Source organism: Dermacentor albipictus, chromosome 9 (assembly GCF_038994185.2).
Source record: "Dermacentor albipictus isolate Rhodes 1998 colony chromosome 9, USDA_Dalb.pri_finalv2, whole genome shotgun sequence".
In the NCBI taxonomy this organism is placed as follows: Eukaryota; Metazoa; Arthropoda; class Arachnida; order Ixodida; family Ixodidae; genus Dermacentor; species Dermacentor albipictus.
In genome coordinates this window covers 27,768,107-27,783,131 of record NC_091829.1, presented here as the reverse complement: position 1 = coordinate 27,783,131, position 15,025 = coordinate 27,768,107, and positions in this window count along the sequence as shown.

Genomic DNA, 15,025 nt, shown 5'->3' with positions numbered 1-15,025 from the left:
CTTTGAAGCATCGTACTCGTGGCTCAGTGGTAGCGTCTCCGTCCCACACTCCGGAGACCCTGGTTCGATTCCCACCCAGCCCGTCTTGCAAGAGTTGAGCCAAAGTCACTTCTCCTCTGTCGTGACGTCACGGTGTCACGTGGTTTCATGGCGACACCGCCGCGCCTGAGGAGCTGGGTTGAGCTCTCGTAATATGCTTCGCATAAAAAAAAGAAAACCGCGCTCTCGCTGTTTGCAAACCCGTGCCCATTCCCAGTGAGAGGCTGGCCTTCTCGCCAAGTGATAAGTTTGGTGGATAAGTGTGCTTTACAGGCGAAATTTCGTTGGCATCGCGAAATCGTGACGACACCCAGCACAAGATCGCCGCAATATTGTTAGATTAGACAGAAAAAAATTGTAAGAATAATGTTTGCTCTTGCGCAGCCAGCAATATATTTATTTTTATGCGAATAATGGCATACAGCCGAATCTTCAAACACTCTCTCATATCAATTTTTTTCTAATCGAATAAAAATAATAAAAATAAAATAGATAATATTAGAGCTTCTCGAATATTCACACATCTCTACTTTTTGCCATCACCGATGCATCGCTTTTCGCAACGTATCTCTTTACGTATTGCACTGAAGAACCCTGCGGGCTGCTTCCTCGGTTCCCTCATTTCCGTGGGGACCGTTGTCCTGGAACCCACTGGAATGTAATGGAATGGAATGTACAGGATGATGGTTCCGAGTCCTGTTTGTTTAGCGTTTTGGAGAGCTGCTATTGAATTTATTTGCACATACAGCCCAATGACCTGGCGGCTGCCGTATTATGTTCCGAACGGCTTTCTTCATTTCGCAAAGTTCTGCCGTTGTACTTGACCTTGCGCTCTCAAGGCGGTACGAGGACTGTTGGTCACTTGATGAAATAAAAACGCCGCAAGAGATCTACTGGGTTGAGGAATCATCAGTAACGATATGGGTCATGTGAGAGTAATGCTGGATGACATAGCAGAGGGCAGTTTGAAGGATACTGATTTGAGGCATGTTCTTTTTCAGATTGAATCCCGGTGCAGTTCTCGAAAATCAAAAGGTGAACCTGTCCTATGGGTGATATTCGATACTACGAGATGTGGTGCTTGGCTTGGACGGCAACCGGACATGCCTGCAACACATATCTTCAACTGTGGTAAGCATCCCGCTTTTGCCGCGGCATGACGAACCTATCGAAAGACCGAGAGAGTCTCAAACAGTTATTATCTGCTGTTTTAAGTTTGTTTTATTCGTGGTGAAGATTAAACGAAGAATGGGCGGGCAGCAGCGCAATGTACCGTCTACATTAACGGTACATTGACGGTACAAGCACCATTGACCTGCTGTTGCTGCCCCATTGCGATCCATCCGTGTATCTGAATACATGACATCCTGCGGACGTCAGGCTATTTCAGCCTTTTCATATGAAACTTCGCCTCCATCGCTGCCCCACTACACAAATTACTTACTTCTGGTGTCACTTTCCGAGGCCACAACCTCTGTGTGGTCTGCGTAATGTTATTCTGTTTGACGAGCTTGAAGGCGCACTGACATATGATTATCTGCTTTGGCATTTCGAGCGTTTGATCTAGTATACGGATGTTTAGCCTCTATCTGCCCCATCGCCATTTTGCAAATGTTAAAAAACAACACGCCTTACGCTTGTTTTCCACACTGAGGAACTTGCGTGGACGTCATGGCCTATGGATTCTTCGTCTGCAAGAATACAAGAACACGCAGCCGCTACAATAATATAAGACTACAAGAATATAAGGATACAGTACGCCTTAGTTTGGGAAGAGTTGTGCAGTACACGTAATCTGTTTTGCCCACGTTTAACGAAGTCACCGAAAAGAATGCCCTTTTCGTCGCAGTAAACGATACGTAAGGTAATTTCTTGAATTTCTTCCGCTTTGTTAAATATAGATGGCGCGACTGCATCGACTATGGTTTTTCTGTTTCTGCGTCGGTGCATCATATGAAAGTCTCATTGTTTGTAAGAATACGGGAAATCATCTTAGTCGCGCATGTAAAGGTCTAAAAACGCTCGTCGACTTGACATTCCTTGCTCTTTGTGTTGTTCGGTAAGCATTTCTCGGCACCCACCTTGCACAGAATTTGCGATACCGAGCATCTCCGTTACGATCGTGTAAATAGGGATGCGTCGCACAAAAAGTAATTCATCAGTCAGAGCACTAATTGTCAATTGTCGAACAAATCGCCGTTCCAGGGTCACTTGTCCAACAATTGCATCGTTCTAGATTCTGGGCCTGCCATTCCGCTTTTCATCATTCAGATTTGTGCGGCGATAGTAGAAGTCAAGACACCGTTGTCTAGCATTTCCCTCACTCTTAAGGCCTCTAAACAAACGACAACTCCGGATTGATTTGTGAAGCAGATGATCTTGTTGTAGACAAGTTTTATCACTGCATGCATTTTGCAACTGCCAGGAACATCTCACGTTGCCTGCACTCATAAAGCAAATGGCTAGTAGACATGTATGTATGTATGTATGTATGTATGTATGTATGTATGTATGTATGTATGTATGTATGTATGTATGTATGTATGTATGTATGTATGTATGTATGTATGTATGTATGTATGTATGTATGTATGTATGTATGTATGTATGTATGTATGTATGTATGTATGTATGTATGTATGTATGTATGTATGTATGTATGTATGTATGTATGTATGTATGTATGTATGTATGTATGTATGTATGTATGTATGTATGTATGTATGTATGTATGTATGTATGTATGTATGTATGTATGTATGTATGTATGTATGTATGTATGTATGTATGTATGTATGTATGTATGTATGTATGCTTGTGTGTTTGTGTGTGTGTGTGTTTCAGTATTTGTTGGAGCCTTGTAAAATATTTTGAATTCACGTGGAGACTCGCCTTCCAAAACCTTCAGTTGAAACAATCGTTAATATAGCCGGCATTTCTGCAAAAACTTTCAATAATTTGTAAAAAATAATCTATAGAGAACAGAATTATGGTCCTTCGATAGTCACGTTCATGACTGTTGCATTCTGGTTGATAGGAGACTAAATGCCCTGCCTCCATATATGGCATCCGCGCATTTTGTGAACACTTACATTGCTTTGCTGCCTTTTTAAACTTGACCTTTTCTCCGCTTCATTTGGCGCGCTAATAAATCTGGTCCCAAAATTTTCAGTGGCAACTGGAGCCGATTGGACAACTTCAAATGAGCATGACTGAACAACGCGGATAAAGAACTGCCTTCTAGCTACCAGCTTCATCGCATCCCATCGCAGAGTGAGTGTGCGAGGCCAGTAGCCTCGTGGCGAGGGTGAAATGCGTTCAAGGAACCGCTTGAATACATAATATTGGCATTGGCTGAAGCTTCATATGGATAATAACTGAAAGCAGCTAGACATTCCATACCAGAGTATCAACAGTGCACAGTAGTGTACAATTCGGCCTCGGGTTCCTTGGAGCATCACCACTGGAGGTCTTGTCAGTGACGGAAACGTGAGGAGCTACGTTGCGTATTAGTTTGAGGTTTAGCGCACCTCGGGCAGAGCTAGCAGATAGGGCTGGTACCTTACGTTTGCGTTACGGACATTGGCCTGTTCCGAATGCACTTGCGACCAAGTCCTTTTATCGTGTCAAGGAATGCCCGCGCGCGAAAAGTGCTCTTGATCGATAAATTGACCCTAGTCGCAAAGGCATTCGGAATTCTCGCCCACCACATCTAGCAACCCCGAAGAAAGGACGTTGCCTACGGCCTGCAACACATCGCACTTCCGTTGCAGCAAAGGTACTGTGACTGACCATTTACGGACAAATGTTGTAATTATGAATAACAACGGTGATTTCGGCTCATGGACTGTTTACTTCGCTGCTATCTCTGTGGGATATAAGACATGTGTGCTCACTTTATTAACAAGTATTCCGAGCCTTATGTTTTTGCAGATTGGTGTCCTCATTCCAAACAGAGTTCCAGTAAGGGCATCGCAGTGCTCTGCTGTTTCCGGACGTAACCCTTCATGGTCCGTGGCTGTGCTTCGATCGTCGGTGACTCCTGTCAGCGCCATGTTGGGACTTGTCAGGTGATCTCATCAATGATCGTGTTTACTTTTCGGTAAGGTGTTTGCTTTCCGTATTTTTGGCAATGGACTCATCCTTGAATTTTGCATGTTTTAATGGCAGCTGCACATTTCCCGACAGCTTGGTAACAGAAAATTATCGGGGCCTGTGGACGGACTTGAAAAACGATGTGAAAGCTTGGTCGCCGTGCAGAGGAGATTATGTATGCAGGGCAGTAACTAGTGTTGAGGTTGATTTTTATCCAGAGTGCATAAGTTAGACTGGTCACCCTATTTTTACTAATTTTCCTATTTTACTATTTTTACTACCCGTGCGTTTCTCATGACCTCCATTGAGCTGGATTTAGATTACGGAGAGGTCGATCCTCAGATCTTCGTGTGTATTTAGCCATCTTATTGATTGTATATTCTCAGCGAAGGTGCGGTCTGGTGTGGAGTGGTCACAGACGCCATTGCGTTGGCGCGTGGGCGTTATTGGGTCCGATACGAGGGTTAGACCTTCCTGTCGGTAGTGGAGCTACAGATTTTTGCCTTTGGTGTTGACGTATTTGTTCCTCCACGTGCTGTGGGCAGCGTTGAAGTCCCCACCTATTATTACCTTCCGGTCACCTGCTATGTCGAGCGTGCGTTTGAACAGCGTTAGGAATCTGCGTCTCTTGAACTTTGGACTGCTGTATATGTTTGGAATATATTTGTCTTCTTTGATGGTATCGTTTCTATTAGTATGTTGTCTATGTCTTTGATTCGCGTATTATGTTGTACAACCGTACGGTCTCTTCTGACTAGGGAGGCAAGTGCCTAAATTTCTGCTACGGCATTGCCTATGGTTTGATATCGTGATTGTTTGCCGGTACCATTAGTTTTCTGTAGAATTATTACGTCTGTCTTGTCCTTCGTTTACTGGTATTGATACAGATTCGCCTTTTTATTTCGGTAACTTCTGCAATTCCATTGCCCTATGGTATATCTACTTTTTCTTTGCCTGCCCATGATTATGCTGTGATATTAGAGGCTATCGGATCTAGTATCGACGGCTTGTGCAGTAAGGAAGACTTGGGATTTCCCTGGACTGTTTCCATTTCTTTTGCAAGGGCTACATCGTCGATTGTTTCTTCTAGCCTCGTTACTCTTGCTTTTATATTCTCAAGATGTTGCTGTACGGGTTGTACCATGACAGCCTTAATTGATTCTTCCATCTGGCTGATGTACTCTTTCATCTTTTACTCAAGTCTTGGTTGAAATTCTGCTAGATGTTCGCTTCTGATGCTTGCAGTTTTAGTTTTCTAGGGCTTGGTTCTCTGTGTGGATCTCTGTGGCCTTGCGTTTAAGTGTTGGAGTAATGCTGTTTTCTTCCATCTTCAAATTCTCGCTATCCATTGTGTTTGTTGTACCTGCATTCTGTTTTCGTTTTTCAACTTGTTTGTGAACTTCTTATTTTAATCCCTGATTCTCATCTCTCAATACTATAATTTGTTGTTTCATTGCTGCAACGACCTCTTCTAGCTGTGCCAGGTGTTCCTCTAGTTTATAATTAGCTATAGCCTCCGCCTCCGCGCGCTTCCCCTTGACGGCGCTTGGCCAGCTCACCGTTGGTGTTGGCGCGCTGCCTCTACAAATCTGGGGTTTCTTGGTCTTGGACCTGGCTCTGCTCCTGGACCTGGATTTGTTATGCTCTTCTTTCGAAGGTTTGGAAGGGGGTTCCGACCGATTCTTCAGGAAGCTTGAGCGATGCGGCTCATCTTGCGTCGTGTAGTTTTCTTCTTTGTCTCCTTGTTTAATTCTTTTCCAGCGACGTTTCTCCACAAGGAGGGGGATGTTGTACCTTGCCTTGCATTCTCGATATGCTCTAGGGTGGTCCATGTAGCATACCTGACACCTAGCCTTGCATTCATGGTTTTCCGGAGGGTTCGTGAACCCGTATCTTCGGCAAATCTTGTCGTCGGGGTAAGGACACACGTCCGCTCTGTGTCCGAATCATCTGCATTCGTAGCACATGTCCAATTTTTTCTTGTATGGTGTACAACGCAACAAGGCCTCCCCGTATCACACGTGTACTGGGACCTATATCCGTCGAACTGCACAAACATGTTTGTTGTGTTGCCTAATCTCTTGCCCGCGATTGCTGCACGATTTCCTGGAGTGATTGCTTTCCTCACCATGTCTTGTGCGCTGTCTTCCAGTCGTATGCCTCGGATCACCCCTTTGGATGTATTGGCCGGGGCGCTTCGTAAGCGCTGGTTTCATATTCCTGTGCATTCGTCCTGATGCAGACGATCTTGTACTTGTCGGCATGTTCTGTTTGAGTACTGATCACTATTATGTTCGGTTGATAGTTGATACATATCTTGTCTTAATCTTGAGCCCCTTCAGGTAGGCTGGCCGCATTGATGGTGCGTTGGACAATGTGGTTGCTTGTGTAGTCGGAAACTTGAAAACCCCCGCTTGGTCTTACTGTTATCTTGTATTGCTCCTTGGGTAGGCACGGCATTCTGCTGGCCTTGGTGATCTGTCGTATGCGCCGCTATATCTTCTTCTTGCCTTCTCGCGTCGACTGGAGTGGCATGCGTTGTCGCTGTGGCGTTGATTCCTTGGTTTTACGGATATACGACGTATCACCGTAGACGCCAGCCTTTGCTTTCCTCGTAGCCTTCCTGCATTATGTCTTCTCCTTCGACGGATACTTCCATGTTGCTAAAATTCCTGCCCGCTACGCGAGCGCGAGGCTACGTCGACAGAGAGTCGGCGAAATTTGGTGAAAAATCGGTCCTCCTACCGGAATTAGCTGTCACAACAATCGCGCTGACTTGCTGCGTCATCTGTGGTATGCCGACATATACGTGATATGACTTATGACGAACGCCTGGATGATTCTCATGACGCTTGCTTCTTTTATTCCCGCGTACATGTTGGTGATTCTATTGATCAATAGCATCGTCGGAGAAACTTTCTTCAACGTTGGAGCGTTTGGCTTCTATCATGATTCGCAACACCCTTATCTTCTCGAATTTGGATATAGGTTTTCTATCTTGGGTCGTGAGTTGTATGTCTTTGTAGGTTTGTTGTGGTTCTTGGGAGGTCTCCCTTTAGGGTTGGTCTGTACAGCAACAGCTCAGATATGTCGCCCGACCATGTTAGACCGGTGGCTTCAACGTATTTCACGGCATTTTCAACGGCTTCTTGTAATGTCTGTTCTATCCATAGGTCACTGCCATCGTTTATCCATAGCGGTATGTCGTCTGCATAGAGTGTGTGTTTAGGTCTTTCGATTCTTTGTAGTTTTCTAGGAAGACGAATAAGAGCCCGGTTAAAGAGGATAGGAGATATACCCGCTCCTTCCTGTGTGCCGGCACTGCCAATATGCACTATCTTGGACATCAGATCTCCTATCGTGATTTTTGCTTGTCTATCCGTTAAGAAGTTCCATATATAGTTGTACGTCCGCTTGCCCAAGCCAAGGTTGCTGATTTGGTGCAGTTTTGGTTTGGTGTGCCACATAGTCGAACGCCTTCTTGAGATCTAGCCCGAAGATGGCTCGAGTCGATCTCCCTGTTTCGTCTATTACTTGGTGCTTTAGATGCAGCGTGGCGTTTTGTGTAGACAGGTTTCTTCGGAATCCCATCATTGTGTTTGGGAGCAAGTCATTGTCTTTTATGTTGTTGGTGAGTGGCGAAGAAGGCATGCCCCATTATTTTGCCCATGCAGGAAGTTAACAATATGGGTCCTAGGTTCGCGATTTGCAGTTGTTAGCCAGGCTTTGGAATTAGGATGACTTGTGCTGTCTTGCAGTGCTGTGGTATTCTTGCTTGTTTCCAGTACTCGTCGATATATTCTGTTAGTTTGGCAATGGACGCGTCTTCCAGGTTTCTGAGTGGCTTGTTTGTAAGGGTGTCTGGACATGGCTCCGGTTTTGTGTTGAGTTTTTGCAGGACTGCTGGTATTTCTGCATCGCTAGACTGTTCGTCGAGCTCGGACTTCTTTTCCCCTAGTATTCGGCATGAGTCCAGTGTTGCCTGTCATATTGTTACGTCCAAGCGCGTCAAAGGGACGCGGGGATCAAGAAGAGAGGGGAAGAGGAGAACGAAGACTGTGCAGCGGCCATTCCTGTTGTTCGTAGCCTGCCGTTCCTGCTCTCGCACGCCTCAATAAACCCCTTTTCCCCGTGCTTGTAACAAATTGGTGGACGGTGCGGAGTACACCTCGTAACCACGGAGCCTCCGCTGCTACAACTTCGCCGAAGCCGTCGACTTGCCGGACTTCCGCCACCCTCACCTGACATGCCTGAATACGCCTGCCAGACTCCCGAAGGATCTGACGCGGCTTCTAGGCCAGCACCTGGTGTTCCGTGGCAATACTACCGCGTGCCACTCACTTTCGGAGGAAAAGCCGGAGAAGATGTCGACGAGTGGCTCACGAACTACCGAAGGGTGAGCCGGTCTAACGGTTGGAACTCGACCGCACAGTTGTCCAATGTTGTATTTTCCCTTACCGACACTGCGCTCGTCTGGTACGAGAATCACGAAGACACGCTCACTTCGTGGGAGCTTTTCGTCGAGGAGCTAAGAGCGTGTTTTGGAGATTCTAGCGCAAAAAAGAAACGCGCTGAACAGACGCTTTCGCAACGAGCTCAGATTCCCGGCGAGACCTGTACGACTTATATAGAAGTGCTGAAACTGTGTAAAATAGTCAACCCTCAAATGTCTGAAGATGACAAAGTTGGACATTTGTTGAAAGGAATAGCCGAAGACGTCTACAATTTTTTGATCGGCAAGGAAAGCTTGGATTCCGTGTCTGACGTCATTCGCCACTGCCGAACCTTTGAGACGCTGAAGATGCGACGGATAATACCGAAGTTTGGTCGCCTGGCTAATGTCACGACGGTGGCGAGTGTAGACCCAAGCTCGTGTGTTGACCTTCCATCCACTATACGGCAGATTGTTCGCGAAGAGTTGCTCCATCAGGAAGAGATGTACCGTTGCACACCCGGCATCACTGGCGCGTACTCACCACACGAGATGAGAAACACGGCCGTTTCGACGACATGGCAACCCACGGTGAACTCAGCGACCATCGAGTATAGGTCTACCCCACAAACGAGAGGGACCATGAGCTATCAAGGTCATGACTACGACCAACGCCCACGCCGCACACACGCCTCCCAGCGGCCGATGCCTAGCCATGATGAATGTCACCCACCTACTGTCTATGCAGTCGACAGCAACATGCGCGACTACATGGAAGAACATCGCAATTTGAGGCATCTGCCGGTATGTTTCCAATGCGGTGTCGCGGGCCACATAGCGAGGTTCTGCAATCGTCGCCCAACGACGTGGAATGGTCGATCCGGATCTTCAACAAGGCCCACACCTCCTACGAGGACAACTCAACAGCCGTACACCACCTCTTGGTCAGCTGGCGTCCCTTCTGGCAACGATTACTGGCAGAGAAGCTTCCGGAGCCGCTCGCCCGCATCTGACAGGAGTTTGACGCCACCGCCGACTTCTCGTGCACCGCGTTTACGTCAATCTCCACCGCCAGTGCGCCGCTCTGCCTCGCCTCCACAACCGGAAAACTAGCTAGCGCGGCCGATGGGGGTGAGGTCGCTCGACACGTGCTATCCACAGAAATGCCCCCTGCAGTTGCTATGATTAAGAACAAAGTGCATGTAATTGTTGATGGTGTTGCTACAATGGCTTTAGTGGATACCGGAGCAACTGTATCCGTAATGAGTCTCGGTTTTAAAGGTCGGTTGGGGCGTAAAGTTGTATTTCGGTGGGACCAGGCTGCAACGTTTTGTGGAGTGAGCGGCGAGTCGTTGCGCCCTGTTTGTGTGTGTACTGCTGACGTATCCTTGGCTGGTGGAGTTTTCGCGACGGAATTTGTAGTTATTCCCCGATCGACGCACGAAGTGATTTTGGGCATCGACTTTTTGCGACAGTGTGGTGCGACCGTCGACTGTCGCACGGGGGAAGTTTGCGTCGATGGCCATGTTTCGTCCGGGCTCTTAGAGGAGACTTGCAGTCAAGGTGAACTTTGTGTATCTGCAGATACTGTTGTGCCTGCGTCCACCTCTGTGTGCGTGCCGGTTGTGTGTCGCGGTGAAGTGCCAGACAGTTTCGATGCCTCCGTAGAGCCAATGCATCTAAATTGTATGAAGAAGAACATTTTTGTCCCTCATTGTGCGGTATCCATCGGCAAGGGGCGTGCTGGCTTGTGGACGACCAACTGCTCGGCAGAACCCGTCCTGCTTCCAGACGGCCTGAAACTCGCCTACTTTACAGAATACTCGTCCTCGTCCGTAGCCGTACTAACAGATCCGCCGTGTGAACCTGCTGACCTTCGCCACGTCTCAGACAAAAAGCTTCTGTCTATGATAAACAAGTCACTCAGCACGAGGGAGCGCCATACCTTGGTGGATACGCTTTCTAAGCATCTGTCAGTGTTTGACTTTGCGCAGCCGGACAAAGCGTTCTCGATTCCCGAGTCACGAACACGCCATACTATAGATACGGGATCTGCGCGCCCGATCAGACAAAAGCCTTATCGCGTGTCGCCTAACGAGCGGAAGATAATCGGGGAACAAGTGAGTGACATGATGAAAAATGGAATAATACAAGAGTCCTCGAGTCCTTGGGCAGCTCCGGTCATACTTGTCAGAAAGAAAGACGGTAACTGGAGATTTTGCGTAGATTATCGAAGATTAAACGCCGTGACTAAGAAGGATGTCTACCCCCTGCCCCGGATTGATGATGCAATTGATTGCCTGCATTCGGCCTCTTATTTTTCTTCAGTGGACCTGCGCTCAGGATATTGGCAAATCCCTATACACCCGGCAGACAAGGAGAAAACAGCCTTCATAACCCCAGATGGATTATTCGAATTGATGCCATTTGGGTTGTGCAACGCTCCAGCAACCTTTGAAAGGTTCATGGACACCATTCTGCGTGGGTTAAAGTGGAACATCTGTATGTGCTATCTTGACGACGTTGTTATATTTGGGCGCACATTCAATGAGCACAATACGCGCCTGGATATTGTCCTCGACTGCATCAAAAACGCTGGCCTGGTTCTGAACTCCAAGAAATGTCACTTTGGTGACCGTCAAACCCTTGTGCTGGGTCACCTTGTTGACAAAGACGGTATCCGGCCTGATCCCCTCAAGACGGCAGCTGTCGAGGCATTCAGTGCACCGCAGTCAGTGAAGCAACTTCGCAGTTTTCTGGGCCTTTGCTCTTACTTTCGCCGATTTATTCCTGGTTTTGCTGACGTCGCTCATCCTCTGACAAATCTGCTACATAAAGACGCACGGTTTGACTGGACACCCGAGTGCGATTCTGCATTTCGTCAGCTGAAGTTCCTGTTAACCTCCCGACCTATCCTTCGCCACTTCAATCCTACTGCGCCGACAGAAATCCACACAGATGCTAGTGGCGTTGGTCTGGGTGCCGTATTGGTCCAACGCTATGACGACCGTCAGCACGTGATTGCTTACGCAAGCCGCTCATTAAGCAAACCTGAACGGAATTACACGGTGACAGAGCAAGAATGCCTCGCTGTAATCTTTGCGGTTCAGCGATTTCGCTCGTACTTGTACGGACGCCCATTCCAAGTCGTCACAGACCACCATTCCCTGTGCTGGCTCGTGAACCTTCGCGACCCTTGTGGTCGCCTTGCGCGCTGGGCTTTGAGGTTGCAGGAATATAACTTCACTGTTTCCTACATGAGTGGCCGAAAACACGCTGACGCAGACTGCCTTTCCCGTATGCCGCTTGCCACGACGGACTGCGACGCAGACGATTTTGATCATCTCGTCGCTTCTGTGACACCCGTTTTTCCGGATATCGATGCGTTCAAAGCAGAACAACGGACAGACACTAAATTGGAGCCACTCTTTACTTCTGCCCATTCAAGTGCAACAAGCAGCTACTGTGTACGTGACGGGCTCCTGTACAAAAGGAACTACTCAAGCACGGGTGCACGCTTCCTTCTAGTGGTGCCGGAGCGTCTCCGGCCAGCAATCCTTCAGGCTATGCATGATGACCCTACCTCCGGTCACTTAGGCACTGTGCGCACACTTTATCGCATTCAAGAACGCTTTTACTGGCCCCGGATGCGACATTCGGTTGAGTTTTATGTCGCCAGCTGCATACAGTGCCAACGTCGGAAACGCCCAACCACTGCCCCATCTGGTCTCCTTCAACCTGTGCCGCCTTCCAGCTCACCCTTTCGGCAAGTTGGAATTGATCTGTTGGGCCCTTTTCCAAAGTCATCTAAGGGCAACCGCTGGATAATTGTCTGCGCCGACTATTTCACACGCTATTGCGAGACGGCGGCTATACCATCAGCAACTGCCACCGAAGGGTCGCTTTTCTTACTTTACGCTATTGTTCTACGGCATGGACCGCCTGGTGTTATCATAAGTGACCGGGGACGTCAATTCACGGCGGATATCGTGGAAGAACTTGTGCGTTTATGTAACTCGCACCTCCGGCACTCGACGCCGTATCATCCCCAAACGAACGGCCTCACTGAGCGCACTAATCGAACAATCACCAATATGCTTTCCATGTATGTTGCGTCCGATCACAAGAATTGGGATGAAGTTCTACCGTTTATTACTTACGCCTACAACACCGCCAAGCACGAGACAACCGGCTACAGCCCCTTCTTCCTTCTATATGCTCGGCCGCCCCGGTATACGCTCGACACTGTCCTCCCTTTTTACGACCACGACAATCCTACGGTCGCCGATGCGCTATGCCTCGCTGAAGAGGCTCGGCGACTTGCGCGTCTTCGGACTTTGGCATCACAAGAAAACTCCAAAGCCCGCTACGACGCACGACATCGGCCTGTTACATATCACCCTGGTGATCTCGTTTGGCTTTGGACTCCCACAAGGAAGCGCGGTTTGTGTCAAAAGCTGCTGGCAAACTACGATGGACCGTATGTTGTCATCGACAAAGTCAGCGAAGTTAACTATACTCTCGCGCGCCTCACGAACACTGGTAGACGTTCTGCTAGGACACAAGTCGCACATGTCGCACGGTTGAAATCATGCACGCCACGACAAGCTAGTTGACTCGCCCAGGGGGCTTTGTCTGCGAAGGGAGGCATGTTACGTCCAAGCGCGTCAAAGGGACGCGGGGATCAAGAAGAGAGGGGAAGAGGAGAACGAAGACTGTGCAGCGGCCATTCCTGTTGTTCGTAGCGTGCCGTTGCTGCTCTCGCACGCCTCAATAAACCCCTTTTCCCCGTGCTTGTAACAATATGTATTTGAGTTCGACCTCTTTCAAGAATTATTGCGGTGTTTCTTTATGCGCGTATAGTATCTTGTGCATTTTTTGACCGTGCACTTTTTTTGTTTCCTCTGGGTTAAGGTGATATTTGAGTAACCTCCACGTCTTGGTCGTCCTCAGTTGTTCCATCTCCGTACATAGTTCCCCCATAGTCGTGCTTTCGCTGTTGCGCATATTGTTCTATTTCGTTCTTTAGTAAGGCTATCTTCTTCCATAATCTCTTTTCAAGCATCTGCGTTTCCCATTCTCTCTGCAGCCCTGGTTTGGCCTCCCATATGTACGAGAGCCTGCTGTCTATCGCTTCCAGCTGACCCTATTGCGGGATCATCCGCGTTGATTTGGAGATGTGTTCCTGTAGGTTTTCTGCCCAAGGGCCAATGTCTGCAATGTTTTCTAAGTTCCTCTCTTCCCTTATTTTCCTGTATTACGGAGTGGTCGATCCTCGGGCCTTCGTGTGTATTTAGACTTCTTATCGATTTTATATATTTAGCGAAGGTGAGGTGTGTTGTGGAGTCGTCACAGACGCCATTGTGTGGCCGTGTGAGCGTTGCTGGGTCCGTGACGAGGGTTAGACCTTCCTGTTGGGAACCGAGCCATAGATTGTTGCCTTTGGTGTGGACGTACTTGTACCCCCCCCCCCCCCCCCCCCGTTGTGATGTTAGAGGCGGTTAGGTCCAGTGTCGACAACTTGAGCAGTAAGGAAGACTTGGGAGTTTCCTGGACTGTTTCCATTTCCTTTGCAAGGGTTACAACGTCGATTGGTTCTTCTAGCCTCGTTACTCTGGTATTTATAATCTCAAGATGTTGCGGTACGGGTTATAGTCTTTGTGCGACTCTACTGACCATGGTCGCATTAATTGATTCTTCGATCTAGCGGATGTGCTCTTCTATCTTTCTCGAGTCTGGGTTGAAATTCCGCTAGAGTTCCTTTCTGATGCTTGCAGTTTTAGTTTTCTTGGATTTGGTTCCGTAGTCCTCAATGAAGTCAGCGGTCTTACGTTTAAGAGTTGCTGTATCGCGATGTTCTTCCATGTTCACATTCTTGCTATCTATTGTGTTTGTTGTACCTGCATTCTGTTTTCGTTTTTCAACTGGTTTATGAACTTCTTTTAATCCCTGATTCTCATCACTCAAAACTACCATTTGTTGTTTCATTGCTACAAGGACTTGCTTTAGCTGTGCCAACTGTTCCTTCAATTTGTGAGTAGCAACAGCCTACGCCTTCGCGTACTTCCCCTTGACGGCGCTTTCCTAGCTCACCGTTGGTGTTGTCGTGGTGCCTCCGGAAATCCGGCGAACCTTTGTCTTGGACCTGGTTCTGCTCTTCATCCTGGATCTTCTACGCCCTCCTTTCGAAGGTTTCGAAGGGGGTTCCGGTCGATTCTTCAGAATGCTTCGGCGATGCGGCTCATATCGTGTCGTGTACTTTTCTCCTTCTTTGTCTTTTTCCAGTTTGTTCTTTCGCAGCATTGTTTCTTCACCAGGAAGGGGATCTTGTACGTTGCCTTGCATTCTCGATCGGCTGTAGGTTTATCCATCTAGTAGAACTGACACCTAGCCTTGCTTTGAAGGTTTTCGGGATTGTGCGCCAACGCGCATCTTCGGCAAATGTTCTCTTCGTGGTTA